This window comes from Morus notabilis, unplaced genomic scaffold (assembly GCF_000414095.1).
Source record: "Morus notabilis unplaced genomic scaffold, ASM41409v2 Scaffold577, whole genome shotgun sequence".
NCBI lineage: Eukaryota > Viridiplantae > Streptophyta > Magnoliopsida > Rosales > Moraceae > Morus > Morus notabilis.
This window is the reverse complement of record NW_010357321.1, coordinates 34,677-48,477: the sequence shown is the minus strand read 5'-3', so window position 1 is coordinate 48,477 and position 13,801 is coordinate 34,677. Positions and strand designations below refer to the sequence as shown.

General features: G+C 33.4%; 1 long non-coding RNA gene across 1 annotated transcript; it reads left to right on the top strand.

The window, feature by feature from the left end:
* Positions 1-2,978: 2,978 nt before the first annotated feature.
* Positions 2,979-13,595, top strand: LOC112092347. Its single transcript, XR_002902546.1, has 3 exons — positions 2,979-3,012; positions 9,924-9,963; positions 13,581-13,595. It is a non-coding gene; the product is annotated as an uncharacterized LOC112092347 (long non-coding RNA).
* The last annotated feature ends 206 nt before the right edge of the window (positions 13,596-13,801 follow it).

The window sequence follows — 13,801 nt, the reverse complement described above, 5'->3', positions numbered from 1 at the left end:
TGGGTTGAAGAGTGTGGGTTTTGTTTATTTTGATGGAGGTTTCTAAAAGGGTCTGTGGAGGTTTCTAATGATTTTTACTTAAAGCCTTATTTAATAATTTTATTAAATGTTAGTTTTTTATTAATATTTTTTATAATAAAGATTTTTTTATTTTAAAATACATATTTTATACTTCTAATATATGCCATATCAGTATAATCATTAGAATTATAGACGGAAATGGATAGATGGGGCGTTATGGAACTTTTTTTATATTTCGAAGGGTCTTTTGAACTATTTTAAAAAATCAAGAGACATTTTAAACTAAGGTACATAGTTTGGGGTATTTGTGAAAATAAGGCTTGAAAATATTATTTCTGTTTTTTTTTTTTTTTTTTTTTTTTTTTTTTTTTTTTTTTTTTTCTTTCTATAATTCTCCCACTAAAAGAGAAAAAAAGTAAAAAAGTGCTTATATGCCTACCACCACCTTCAATGACTTTTTTCAACGATTTTTTTTTTTTTTTGGTTGGAATCAATTAAATGAATTTCATAGGACCTTGACTACTGAAATCTTTCTATTTATTAATTAGCTCGTTTTCTTGTCAATGAAGAATCTGTTTTGGTCGTTCATCATTTGTCATGTCCTTTTTTAATTGTAACTCTTCATATCTTAGAACTTGCAGAGAATGGTCTGCAACATATTTTGGAGCATAGATACATGCAAGATCATATCATACTCTTATGCAGATGTATGTGCTCCTCTCTCTCTCTCTCTCTCCCTATCCATAGTTACATTTGCTGGTGTTTTCAAGAAACTGTGCAAGTTGATTTTTTGGTTGGCCATATTTTGGAAGCTTTCATTCGCGGTTAGTATTTTGTTTTTATTTATTTATTTTTTGCTATTTCTTAGCATTTTGATATGTTCAGTGTCAAGATCTTTGTTTCATGAAAAAAGTTCTCCTTTTGAGAGCTTTGTTTTTTTCCTTTGATGTTTTAAGTATCGGGTTTTCCCATTATACTTTTTATTCTATTTTCTTTGTTGTGGATCTTTGGGCAATGCTGAATTCATATAGCCCAGGTTCCTTTTTCTGGGAGTGGCTCAGGCAAGGAAAAAAAATGGGATTTGTCTTTGGTGGGTTGAAGAGTGTGGGTTTTGTTTATTTTAATGGAGGTTTCTAAAAGGGCTGGTTGTTAATTTCTAATATAAAATTACCACTCCTACTAATTTATGGACTGTTGTAGAGTGCTAAAATTTGAGGTTCTCTCTGTTGACATTTAGAAGGTATGTGCCTAATCAAATGTCCTTTTTTTTTAATTTTTTTTCCTTTTCCTTTTTTTTGTCCGCTTACTGCAACTTCTTCATCTCACTGAAGTATGTCCAGAGTCCTATTGGCATAATCTTATTACCGTTGTTTGTTGTTTGGTTTGAATACTTCTAGGTGGTCATGTTAAATGCTTCCTCAACATGGTTGGCTAATGTTTGCCATGGGACCGGATCCCTAATAAAGCTCAGGGTTTGATTTTCAAAAAAAGGGATGAGCGTTTGATCTCTGTCTTTTGCTTTTCTTCATTGCTGGGGTTTGAAACTAGTTTCTCCATTACTTGGTTGTATGCAGATGTAAGTTCACCTCTCTCTCTCCCCCTCCCTCTCCACAGCTACATTTTCTGGTGTTTTTAAGAAATTGTGCAAGTTGATTTTTGGGTTGGCCATATTTTGGAAGCTTTCATTCGCGGTTAGACTTTTCTTTTTGTTTTGTTTTTTTTTTTCTATTTCTTAGCATTTTGTTTTGGAATCTTTGTTTCTTGAAAAAGGTTATCCTTTTGAGAGCTTTGTTTTTTGCCTCTGATGTTTTAATTATCGGGGTTTCCCGTTATAATTTTTATTCGATTTTCTTTGCTGTGGATCTTTTGGCAATGCTGAATTCATATAGCCCAGGTTCCTTTTTCTGGGAGTGGTTCAGGGAAGGAAAAAAAAAGGATCTGTCTTTGGTGGGTTGAAGAGTGTGGGTTTTGTTTATTTTGATGGAGGTTTCGAAAAGGGCTGAATGTTAATTTCTAATTGAAAATTACCACTCCTTCTAATTTATGGACTCTTGTAGAATGCTAAAATTTAAGGTTTTCTCTGTTCACATTTAGAAGGAATGTGCCTAATCAAATGTCTTTTTTTTTTTTTTTTTAAATTTTTTTTTCCTTCTTTTTCTTTTTTTTGTCCTCTTACTGAAACTTCTTCATCTCATTGAAGTATGTCCAGAGTCCTATTGGCATAATCTTATTTTCGTTGTTTGTTGTTTGGTTTGAATACTTCTAGGTGGTCATGTTAAATGCTTCCTCAACATGGTTGGCTAATGTTTGCCATGGGATCTGGTCCCTAATAAAGCTCAGGGTTTGATTTTCAAAAAAAGGGATGAGCGTTTGATCTGTCTTTTGCTTTTCTCCATTTGGTGGGGTTTGAAACTAGTTTCTCCATTACTTGGTTGTATGCAGATGTAAGTTCACCTCTCTCTCTCTCTCTCTCTCCACAGCTAAATTTGCTGGTGTTTTCAAGAAACTGTGCAAGTTGATTTTTGGGTTGGCCATATTTTGGAAGCTTTCATTCGCGGTTAGTATTTTGTGTTTGTTTTTGTTTTTGTTGCTATTTCTTAGCATTTTGATATGTTCAGTGTCAAGATCTTTGTTTCATGAAAAAGGTTCTTTTGTGAATGTGGATTCTGGCTTCAACTTGAAAGTGTTGTGGATGATGTACGAATTCTACTTCAATAAAGATTTTATTTTTTATTTTTTTTAAATTATTTGTTTTGTTGTTTCTTGCACTTGTGTTTCATAAACTATATAAATTGTATCTATGGGCAGAAAAGAAGGGATTCTTATAGCAATTGATATTAATTTGACAAATTTTAGCCTAAATTTTTTATTTGTGATTTGGATCTCTTATGTTTTGAAAGTGAAATTTTCTTTTGCCATTCACCAGCTTTGTTCGATTGCAACACTCTGACCAGCATTCACCAAAATTTCGCCATCTACTTCTCTTGGCAGGTGAAATGCTTGTTCCCGAAATCCTAATTTTCAATTATGCTAAAATCCTTCTTTTACCGTTTTCTTATCCTTTTCCATTAGGATTCTATGCAGATTGTTGCTCTTAATTTTTGTTTTGCCCGTGCATTCTCTTGTTGTTTGCAACCATTTTTCATAGCGTAAAGCATGGAAATTTATTGTTTGACATTTGATTTGCATTCATTTGTCTTGCATTCATTTTTCATATCTTTATGAAAATTTTATTTGATTGATTGTTATATCTTCAATCTTCAAGTTCTTTCCTATTGATGGTGGAGGTATTTTAGGAGAGAATTGAGCACTTTTATTTCTCTTCTAATTCTTACATAAACCGGCCTCCTTATATAGATGAGCCAGAGAATAGCAAAATAAGGAAAGTAAAACAAATAAGTAAACAAATCAAAATAAACGGAAACTGCCTAATATTCTAATCCCTTGACTTTAGCTATCAATCCTCATCATTCCTCTATATTTGGACAGAATTAGGACAGCCATACATTCCTAATTTACTGACACCCCCCCCAAGTTGGTGCATAGATGTTTATCATGCCCAACTTGCTTTCAAAGAACTCAAAATTTTGTCTAAGTAGACTTTTGGTGAAGACATCGGCAATTTGCTGAGTTGTAGGCAGGAAAGGTATGCAGATAACTCCGTTTTTCACTTTCTCCTTAATAAAGTGTCTCTCAATCTTCACGTGCTTCGTTCGATCATGCTGTACTAGATTATTCGCAATACTAATTGCTACCTTATTATCACAAAATAGCTTCATTGGTAGCTCCACCGGTTGGTTCAGTTCTTCTAGGATTCTCTTTAGCCAAAGAATCTCACAAATTCCTAGGTCCATCCCCCTATATTCGGCTTCAGAACTACTCCTAGCCACAACACTTTGCTTCTTACTCCTCCATGTCACTAAGTTTCCCCATAGAAAAGAACAATAACCTGAGGTAGATCTCCTATCCATCACAGATCCTGCCCAGTATGCATCAGTGTAGACTTCAATCTTTTGTTGATCACTTTTGTTAAATAGTAATCCTTTTCCTGGAGTCCCCTTCAAGTATCTTAGAATTCTATAGACTGCTTTCAAGTGTTCTTCATAGGGAGAATGCATGAATTGACTCACCATACTGACTGCAAAAGAAATATCTGGTCGAGTATGAGACAGATAGATTAACTTCCCTACCAAACGTTAGTATCGACCGGTGTCTACAGGAACTCCTTTAACTTCTCCAAGCTTCGAGTTAAACTCCATAGGAGTATCTGATGGTTTACACTCATTCCTGTTTCTTCCAATAGGTCTAGGATATACTTCCGTTGGGAAACTACTATACCTTTCTTAGACCTAGCAATTTCCAGTCCAAGGAAGTATCTAAGAGGTCCTAGATCCTTCGTCTCAAATTCGGTGGCAAGGCTCTTCTTTAGTTTACAGATTTCCTCGAGGTCATCACCAGTGAGAATAATGTCATCTACATAGACAATTAAAACTGCAATTCTACCTTTAGCAGAGACCTTCACGAACACGGTATGATCAGCTTGCCCCTGTAAGAACCCTTGAGTTTTTACAAACCTCGTAAATCTATCGAACCATGCCTTCGGGGATTGTTTGAGTCCATACAGTGACTTCCTCAACCTGCAACATTTCTTCCCAAAGCTCTCAACAAAACCCGGGGGAGCTTCCATGTAGACTTTCTCTTCTAGATCTCCATTTAGGAAAGCATTCTTGATATCCAGTTGATGTAGAGACCAGTCCAGGTTAACTGCAATTGAAAGCAACACTCTCACAGTATTTAGTTTGGCAACTGGTGAAAAAGTTTCAGAATAGTCGATGCCATAAGTCTGTGTAAACCCCTTGGCGACTAATCGTGCCTTGTACCTTTCAAGTGACCCATCAGAATTGTACTTCACAGTAAACACCCGCTTACATCCAACTAGTGTCTTTCCTTCTGGAAGTTCCACTTTCTCCCATGTCCTATTTTTCTCATGAGCTCTCATCTCCTCAAGGACCGCCTCCCTCCATTCAGGAATACCTAGAGCCTCCTGTATATTCTTAGGAACAACAACACAAGACACTTTGGAAGTAAAAGCACAGAATGATGGAGACAGACTCTGATAGGACAGATAATTATACAACGGGTATTTGGTACACGTTCTAGTTCCCTTCCTAAATAGGCAAATCTAGATTTTCATCAGACTCTGATATGATAGCTGGTTCAGAAGACTCAGACTCAAAAGGACTTGACTCAGACTGAGAATTACCTGACTGACCTTCAATCTCAGGATTTTGCCCTTGGGTTAGTTTCTTGATTATGCTGCAAGTTGGTCATTTTCTGTCGTTCCGGATACTTCCTTGAATAGACAATCCCTTTATAACGGTTACCACCTTGTCTCGCACACATCTCAATCCCTTCCTGAGTCTGATTTTCTGAAGGCATAGAAGAACAATCCTTGTTTCCATTATTTGAGACATCACACGTTTTTGAGATAGAATCATGAAGCGTATCTTTACCATTCTCAGGTTCATTGTTATGAGCATTAGCATTAGATAAAAAATCATCTAATAAACAACCAAAGGTGGAATCCGAATCTTCCCTAGATGTCCCCCCCTGAAGATGAGGCATGTTGAAAAATGGTTTATCTTCAAAGAAGGTTACATCCATAGAAATGAAAAAATTTTGGGATATGGGATCAAAACACTTGTATCCTTTCTGAGTTGAAGGATAACCAACAAAGGCACATTTTTTTTGCTCTAGGATCAAGTTTTCCCCTATTATTATCATGGACATGGACGAATCTTGTGCACCCAAACACTCTAAGTGGGAGATCATAGGATAGCCGAGAGGAAGGAAAGCACGTCTTAAAGTAATTCAAAGGGGTTTCAAAGTTTAAAACTTTTGAAGGCATCCGATTGATCAGATATGTAGAAGTAAGAATAGCCTCACCCCATAAGTATTTAGGAACCTTTGTGGAAAACATTAAAGACCGTGCAACCTCTAAAAGATGTTTATTTTTCCTCTCTGCTACCCCGTTTTGTTGGGGAGTATTATTGCATGAACTTTGGTGGACAATACCTTTCTCAACAAAAAAACCTCCTAAGATCTGGTTGAAATACGCTTTACCATTGTCACTTCTGAAAATCTTAATTTGGGTTTGAATCATTTTGTAAAAAGATTTGAACACATTTTCAGCATCGGATTTTTCATTAAGAAGAAATACCCATGTAACCCGAGTATGATCATCAATGAAGGTTATGAACCACCTTTTTCCAGTTTTCGTTTTAATTCTTGAAGGCCCCCACACATCACTATGAATCATAGTGAATGGTTCTGTGGCCTTATAAGGTTGTGCTGGAAAGGATACTCGGCGATGTTTGGCAATTTCACAAATTTCACACTGAAAAAAAGATGGATTTTTATTCATAAAAAGTTTAGGAAACAGATGTCTCATATAATAGAAACTTGGATGTCCTAATCTAAAATGCCATAACAGAATTTCATTCTCTCTAAGAACTGAAATAGAATTGAGACAAGTCTTCTGGGATTGCCTGTTCAAGTCATATCCATCTTCGAAGAAATAGAGACCTCCAACTTGCCTAGCATTGCCAATCATCTTCCCCGTAGTCAAATCCTGAAATTTACATCCAGATGAAGAAAAATTAGCAAGACAGTTTTGATCCATTGTTAGTTTACTGACTGACAATAGGTTATAATATAACTTGGGAACATGAAGAACATTGTGGAGTGTAAAACAGGGAGAAATCACAATTGATCCTTTCCCGGCTACGGCAAAGAAAGAACCATCTGCGATTTTTACTTTTTGATTTCTTGCACACGGACTATAGGCTGAGAACATTTTAGAGAAACCGGTTATATGATCTGTTGCACCAGAGTCAATTATCCACAAATCATTTGAATTGACACTAAAACAAGACGCGACTAGAAGACTACCTTTCTGAACCAGAGAACAAGAAGGATTGGAATTAGGGACACTTTGGGATTGAAGAAGTTTACAGATTTGCTCTAACTGTTCCTTTGTGAATGGCTGCGTTCCAGAGGTAGTTTCAAGCCCTGATGGCATGGAAACCACGCTCATCTCCCAGTGGTTTCTTCTTCCATTTGTTCGGCTTTCCATGAATTTTTCAACTCGAGTGTGCCATGGCCGCTTACAGTGATCACACCAAGGCCTTGTTTTGCCATTCTTCTTGTCTCCATCAGCCTCAACTTCTCGGGACAGGAGTGCTGATTTTTCTTCCTCTGGTTCGGGTTTCCCAATCATCACCTCCCGCCTCATCTCTTCTCTCCTAACTTCAGAGAACACTGCACGGATAGAGGGCAGTGATTTTCTTCCCAATATTCGGCCTCTAACTTCGTCAAGTTCTTGATTCAAACCCTGCCAAGAAAACATAAACACGATCATTTTCTTCCCTTTTGTTGTGTCGGATACTGTCATTAGGACACTCCCAATCATCTTCATAGCAAAGATCCAATTCCTGCCACAAGGATACAATTTCATTATAAAACATAGTAACATTCCGGTCCCCTTGTTTGGCTTTCCACAACTCTGTTTTCAGTTCAAAAATTTGAGAAGAATTTTCGATGTCGGAATACATCTCACGAACTGCATCCCACACATCTTTGGCTGTCGGCAGAAACATGTGTGGTTTTCCAATGGCTGGCTCCATTGAATTGATTAACCATGCAATGACTAGAGAGTTTTCTGACCTCCATGACGCCATCTTCGGATCTCCTGCAGCCGGCATGGTTGTTTCTCCAGTCAAATGGCCAAGCTTCCCTCTGCCATCAATCGCCAATTTCACAGATTGAGCCCATTCTAGATAGTCTCTTGACCATTCAGCCAATGGTTTGTTAGTTGGAAAGGTATATTCGAACCCAGAAAATTTTCACCACTACTGGTTGTTCCTCCGCTGCTGGTTGTACCTCCTCCACTGGTCACCGGAACTGTGTTCTGTGACTGTGCATCTTCAGCCGTAGCACCACTTGAACCAATCATCGCCCGCTTGTAATTCATCTAGGGTAGAATAATTTTAGAGCCGTGGCTCTGATACCATGAAGGTATTTTAGGAGAGAATTGAGCACTTTTATTTCTCTTCTAATTCTTACATAAACCGGCCTCCTTATATAGATGAGCCAGAGAATAGCAAAATAAGGAAAGTAAAACAAATAAGTAAACAAATCAAAATAAACGGAAACTGCCTAATATTCTAATCCCTTGACTTTAGCTATCAATCCTCATCATTCCTCTATATTTGGACAGAATTAGGATAGCTATACATTCCTAATTTACTGACAGATGGTTTTATTTTTCTACTTGCATATTGTGTTCTTTGCTTTTCAAGGTGTTGTTTTATTTCTTCATTGCGACGCTGCTTGTGCTGTTTCAGCTAAATAAAGGAGAGGCTTGGTGGGATTGCTGTTTCCCTTTTTTGCTGTGAGAACAAGAAAAGAGAAAAAAAGAGTGGAAATAGAAGATACTATAAAGAATGAAAACAAGCGAGTGTGAGGAGGAAAAAAAGAAAGCAAAGAACAGGGAAAAAGGAGGGAGAAATTGGTTGATGAAATAGAAAAAGAATGGTGTACTTTTCTTATTATTTTTTTCTCTCTTACTTTTTGCTAGAAACTGATGGTGTACTGGCATCATTATCATGTAAGCAGTAAAAAATAAATGCCGTGACCATGCTTGCTCTTTCTAGTTTAAATAGAATTGGTTTTGATAGGTTTGGTAGAGTTCCACTGCCTAGTACAAAGCTCAAGACAAATATGCGTTTTAACAAATTCATTTGACTAGTTAGTATTTTTTTTTCTTTCTTCTCCAGCCATATAGTTAACTTCAATGATCATGTTTCATAGAACAAATGGGTAAAGTTCAAGTTTATATACGGATTCAATAATTGTATTATATTTCTTCTACTAGTAATGCGCACTAAGGCAATTGATTCTATGCTTCTTTTTTTTTTTGTAGAGGGATGTGGTAATTTTTTTATTTTTTCCCCTAAAAGTTCATCTTAGTTTTATTGAATGTTCTTTTCTATTCTACTTCTAGTTGATACTTGAGACTGAATTGTACGAAGAACTTTTAGGATTTTAGAAAGACACAAATGTAGTCTAGTGGTGGCTATCACTAAATGAAATTTTTAAGTCACATGTTTTCTTGCTTGATTTTTGTTGAATTATGACACGGCACTAAAATTTCAACGGAGGGTTCTATCATAGAAAACATTCATTCCTACTGCTAACTATGAAAGATCAAAGTAGTATTGTCTTTTACAAAACCACTCGACAGGTTGGTGTTTTCTTCTCTTTCCAATTTTATAACTTCCATACATAATGTTCAGTTCACATTAGAGAAGAATGCTTATATGCATTTTAGCCTTTTTTAATTTGACTAGGTTGTTAAAAAAATTTTGACTAGGTTGTTAAAAAAATTTTGACTAGGTTGCTATATATATGAATTGGCAGGATGTTACAGGAAGATAGACGTCTTTAGACTCTTTGATGTTACTGTGTTGTATTCTTAGACCTACTTATTTTCGATTTTGCTACGAGGATTTCTCATTAAAAAAAAAAAAAAATTGGTTTTTGGGAAATATGAACGACCGATTTACTTTTATAGTAGAATTTGGTTTTTTTTTTTTCCGTTTTTAAAAGATTGTTTATGGAGGTTGATTTATATCTGATAAGACTATGCGAGATGTAGCGTTGAGTTTAAATTGAAATTTTGTCCACCTAGATATAAATAAAGTTTTAATTCTATTTTGGAAAGGGTTTTTTGTTTTTTTATTTTTCTAATTTTTTAGCAACAAGGAAAATTTAGTATATTATTTTCTTTTTTCCTATTGTTCTTCAATCGCATGATTCTAGTTTATCTTTGTTTGGAGCAGCACAGAAGAATGGACAAATGAGCCTACACATTTTACATAGGTGAGCAAGACAAACCCTTTTCTCCAATTAACTCATCTGTTATTCTCATTTAGTGTATGTACTGGTTTCATTTGTCTTTTACAAATTATATTTATTGTTTACTTCTTGATATTTAGATCTTACTAAGTTATTTATTTATTGATTTATTTATTTTTTGTTTATGTTTATACTTTCTAAAATGAGGTGTTACCAAAAGGCAAACATCATATTCATTTTCAAACGATAGCAAGATGAGGTAATAAAAAAAAATAAAAAAAAAGGACCTCTAATTTCTTCTTTGTTTTAGACATATTCTTAATGTTAGTCTGAATTAAAAACTATTTGTTTTCTTAAGTGCTTTTGAGGATTTGTATTTTAGGGTTCAAATACCCATTAGATTCACTGTTTCTTTACTGGCTCCATGTATCCCTTGTTATTAGTATTCATAGTCATCGAATTAGTTATCAAAATTTATCAACTAATTGGAGCATGTTCCTCACTACAGTTGATGTATAAATTTCGCCAAATACATTTGATGACTTTGTTTTTTTTTCTTCTTTTACTATCTGCAATGCAGATGCATTATCTTGTGAAGTATTTTTTTTTCTATTTAACTTGTACTTGCTGCACGAGTAAATCAACTTATTTGTCAACCAAAATCTGATAAGCGTGGAGGTTATATTCTTCTATGTTTCTTTGTTATTTACTTACAAGACTACTTTCTTTCTTTCTTCTTTTTTTTTTCTTTTTTTTTTCTTTCAGTGTATGTATTGGCTTGATTTTTCTTATTCATATTGCCATTTGTATTTGTCCACTTTACTGAACCTATTTGTCTATTAAAGTTTGACTAGGTTGTAGTCCTATTTTTCTACGCTAGTCAATTACTCAATTGTTATTTTTGTATAGTGTATGTAATTGATTTCAATTGTCCTTTTCAATTTCTATTTATTGTTTATTTCTTGATATTTAGATCTTACTAGGTTCTTTTTAATTTTTGTTTGTGTTTATACATTCCAAAATATGAGGGGTTACGAAGAGTCAATTCCTTTTCAATTGTTGGTACTAGAAATGAATTCATCATTGTCACTTAAAGACTTTATTTCCTTAAAATGCCTTTGAGGATTAGTATTTCAGGGTCAAATACCCATTGGATTAATTGTTTGCTCATAGGCTTCACATATTTCAGTATCCCTTATTATTATTTTTCAGTCATTTGATCAGTTTGTGAATTTGTGTTTATACATTCCAAAATGAGGGGTTACGAAGAGTCAATTCCTTTTCAATTGTTGGTACTATAAATGAATTCATCATTGTCACTTAAGGACTTTATTTCCTTAAAATGCCTTTGAGGATTAGTATTTCAGGGTCAAATACCCATTGGATTAATTGTTTGCTCATAGGCTTCACATATTTCAGTATCCCTTATTATTATTTTTCAGTCATTTGATCAGTTTGTGAATTGTCTATTGATTGGAACATGTTCTTTATACGTACTTTTCATATTCTCCAAGACCAGTTTGCTAATTTTGTCTATTGATTAGAACATATTGTTTACTGTATAGATTTTTGAGTTGAGATAGTTACGCTTTTCACTGTATTGCATGAAAATATTGATCCAATTGATAGATAAAATTTGGAAAACATTTGGTAATATTGTTTGCTCTATCAGTTTATGTTTTGGTTACATCTTATTTAGATGCATGTTTTTATCATTCTTTGTTATTTTACTTTTGCATTTTATCATTCTTTGTTATTTAACTTTGCACCGTTTGCAAATAAATTAATGATTACCATTTTCATTTTGATCACCATTTATATTGGGATATTGTACTGAATTTATTTGTATATTGAAGTGTAACTAGCAAGAGGTTCTAGTAGACTACTATTTTTTTATTTATTTTATGTATTCACATTTATGACTTCTTCATTTTAAATAGTTGGTAATTAGACTTTCTTTTTTGTTTATGTTCTTTCTTAAATGAGGGAATACGAAAGGGAAACATCCAACACATTTGCAACATGTAATAATATGACAAATAAATAAATAAAAAACCGAGAGTTTGAGAAAGAGCGTAGACTTTAAAGAACTCATTTTCAAAAAGAAAAAAAAAAAAAAGTCAACAAAGCTACATATTTTTGTTTTCGTCCTGTTGTTTTTATTATGTTATTGTTGTTGTTTTTTTTTTTTGTTTTTTTTATTGTTTTTGTGATGCATTGTCGTTTGTAATTTTTTTGTGTTGGGATATGTTATCATTTATGATATTTTCCTTTTATTTTGATGTCTTATATACGATAAATTGTCTTGAATTTGGTGTTGTTTTATCGGTTGTTTGTTTATAAGATCCATTGTCGATCGGAGAATAAATTATCATTTTTGTTATTACCCTAGTAAAAACTTGTCGTTTGAATAGTTACTGTTATTTTCTAAGTTGTTGACAACATATCTTGCTTGACAAACACTGTCAATTTTCAAAAGTAAACTATATTGCATGCGGAAGCTCACTTGTCCACCCAAGAATGTTCACTAATTTCACTTTGCCTCTTCACGTTAATTTTTAAAGGTCTAGCTTTTTTAAATTTTCACTAGTTTCACTTTGACTCTTCACATTAATTTTTAAAGGTCTAGCTTTCTTGACATTTTGAAGTATATAACCTTTTACTCTTTTGGTAATAAAATAACTTTTTTTAGAAGGATAAAATGGTTTTAAAAAGTACATAGTTTTGAATAAAAAGAAGTTATGAGAAAGAAAAGAAAAAATAGATCTAAAATAAAAGATATTGATTCTTCTCTGATTTTTTTTCCCCTTTTATTTATCTTGAAACTTAGCCTTTTTTTTTTTTTTTTTTTTTTTTTACCTTATCCCTTTTAAAACACTTTCACGTCACGCTTATGTATCATACTCATGTTATATTCCATTTGGAATCGGAAGCTTAGTCAAAAGCGATTTTTCAAAAATATTGGATTGGCTATTTCTCAAAAAGAATATTCATATATCTCCAAGTGTTGTTGATAAAAATAACCCATAATTTAATCTACTTTTAAAAAAATTGCTTTTTTACAGGATGACCAAGATAATCACCTTAAGCACTTATTCCATATATACTTTTTGGACTAAAGTGTTTTTGCTGTATCATTCAAAAAAAAAAAAAAAAGATTTTTTTACTCTCTTTTGGCTGTTGAAAACTAATGAATGATTGAGAGAGTAATTTTTAAAATTCTATACAGTTCTTTTTTATTGTTAGAGAAGACAAATATGCTAATATAAATATGTTTTCATCAATGAGCATAGCTTATTGAGATAGTCGGGGAATTTTTCACCTTAGAGTTGCTTAAATTGAGGATTCATATCCTCTTTTCTTTTTGTATCATTTCCGATAAATGTTAGTGGATTAGTTAATTGGAATTTTTTAGGAATGTGGGTTTTTACCAAGTATTTGTAGCCTTTGTCACTAGGTTGTGGTTCAGAGGATGCCCCCAGTCAAAGTATATGCATCTTATCAATAAACTCAACAATTGCTTTGGTTTAGGATATATACTTATTTAATGTCTTTTTAAATTCTATTTCTTCTTTACTTCTTGATATTTAATTCTTACTAAGTTTTTTATTATTATTTTTTTGTTTATGTTTTATTTTCAGAGTATGGCAAGAGGGGATAATAGTAAAAAATGACCTCTAATTTCTTCTTTATTTTAAACATTTATTCTAAATGTTATTGTCAATTAAAAAATATTTATTTTCTTCAAATGCCTTTAAAAACTGGTATTTTAGGGTTCAAATACCCATTGGATTATAATTTGCTTACTGGGTTCATATAATTTAGTATCCCTTTACTGAATTAGTCATTTAATTTTGTCTAC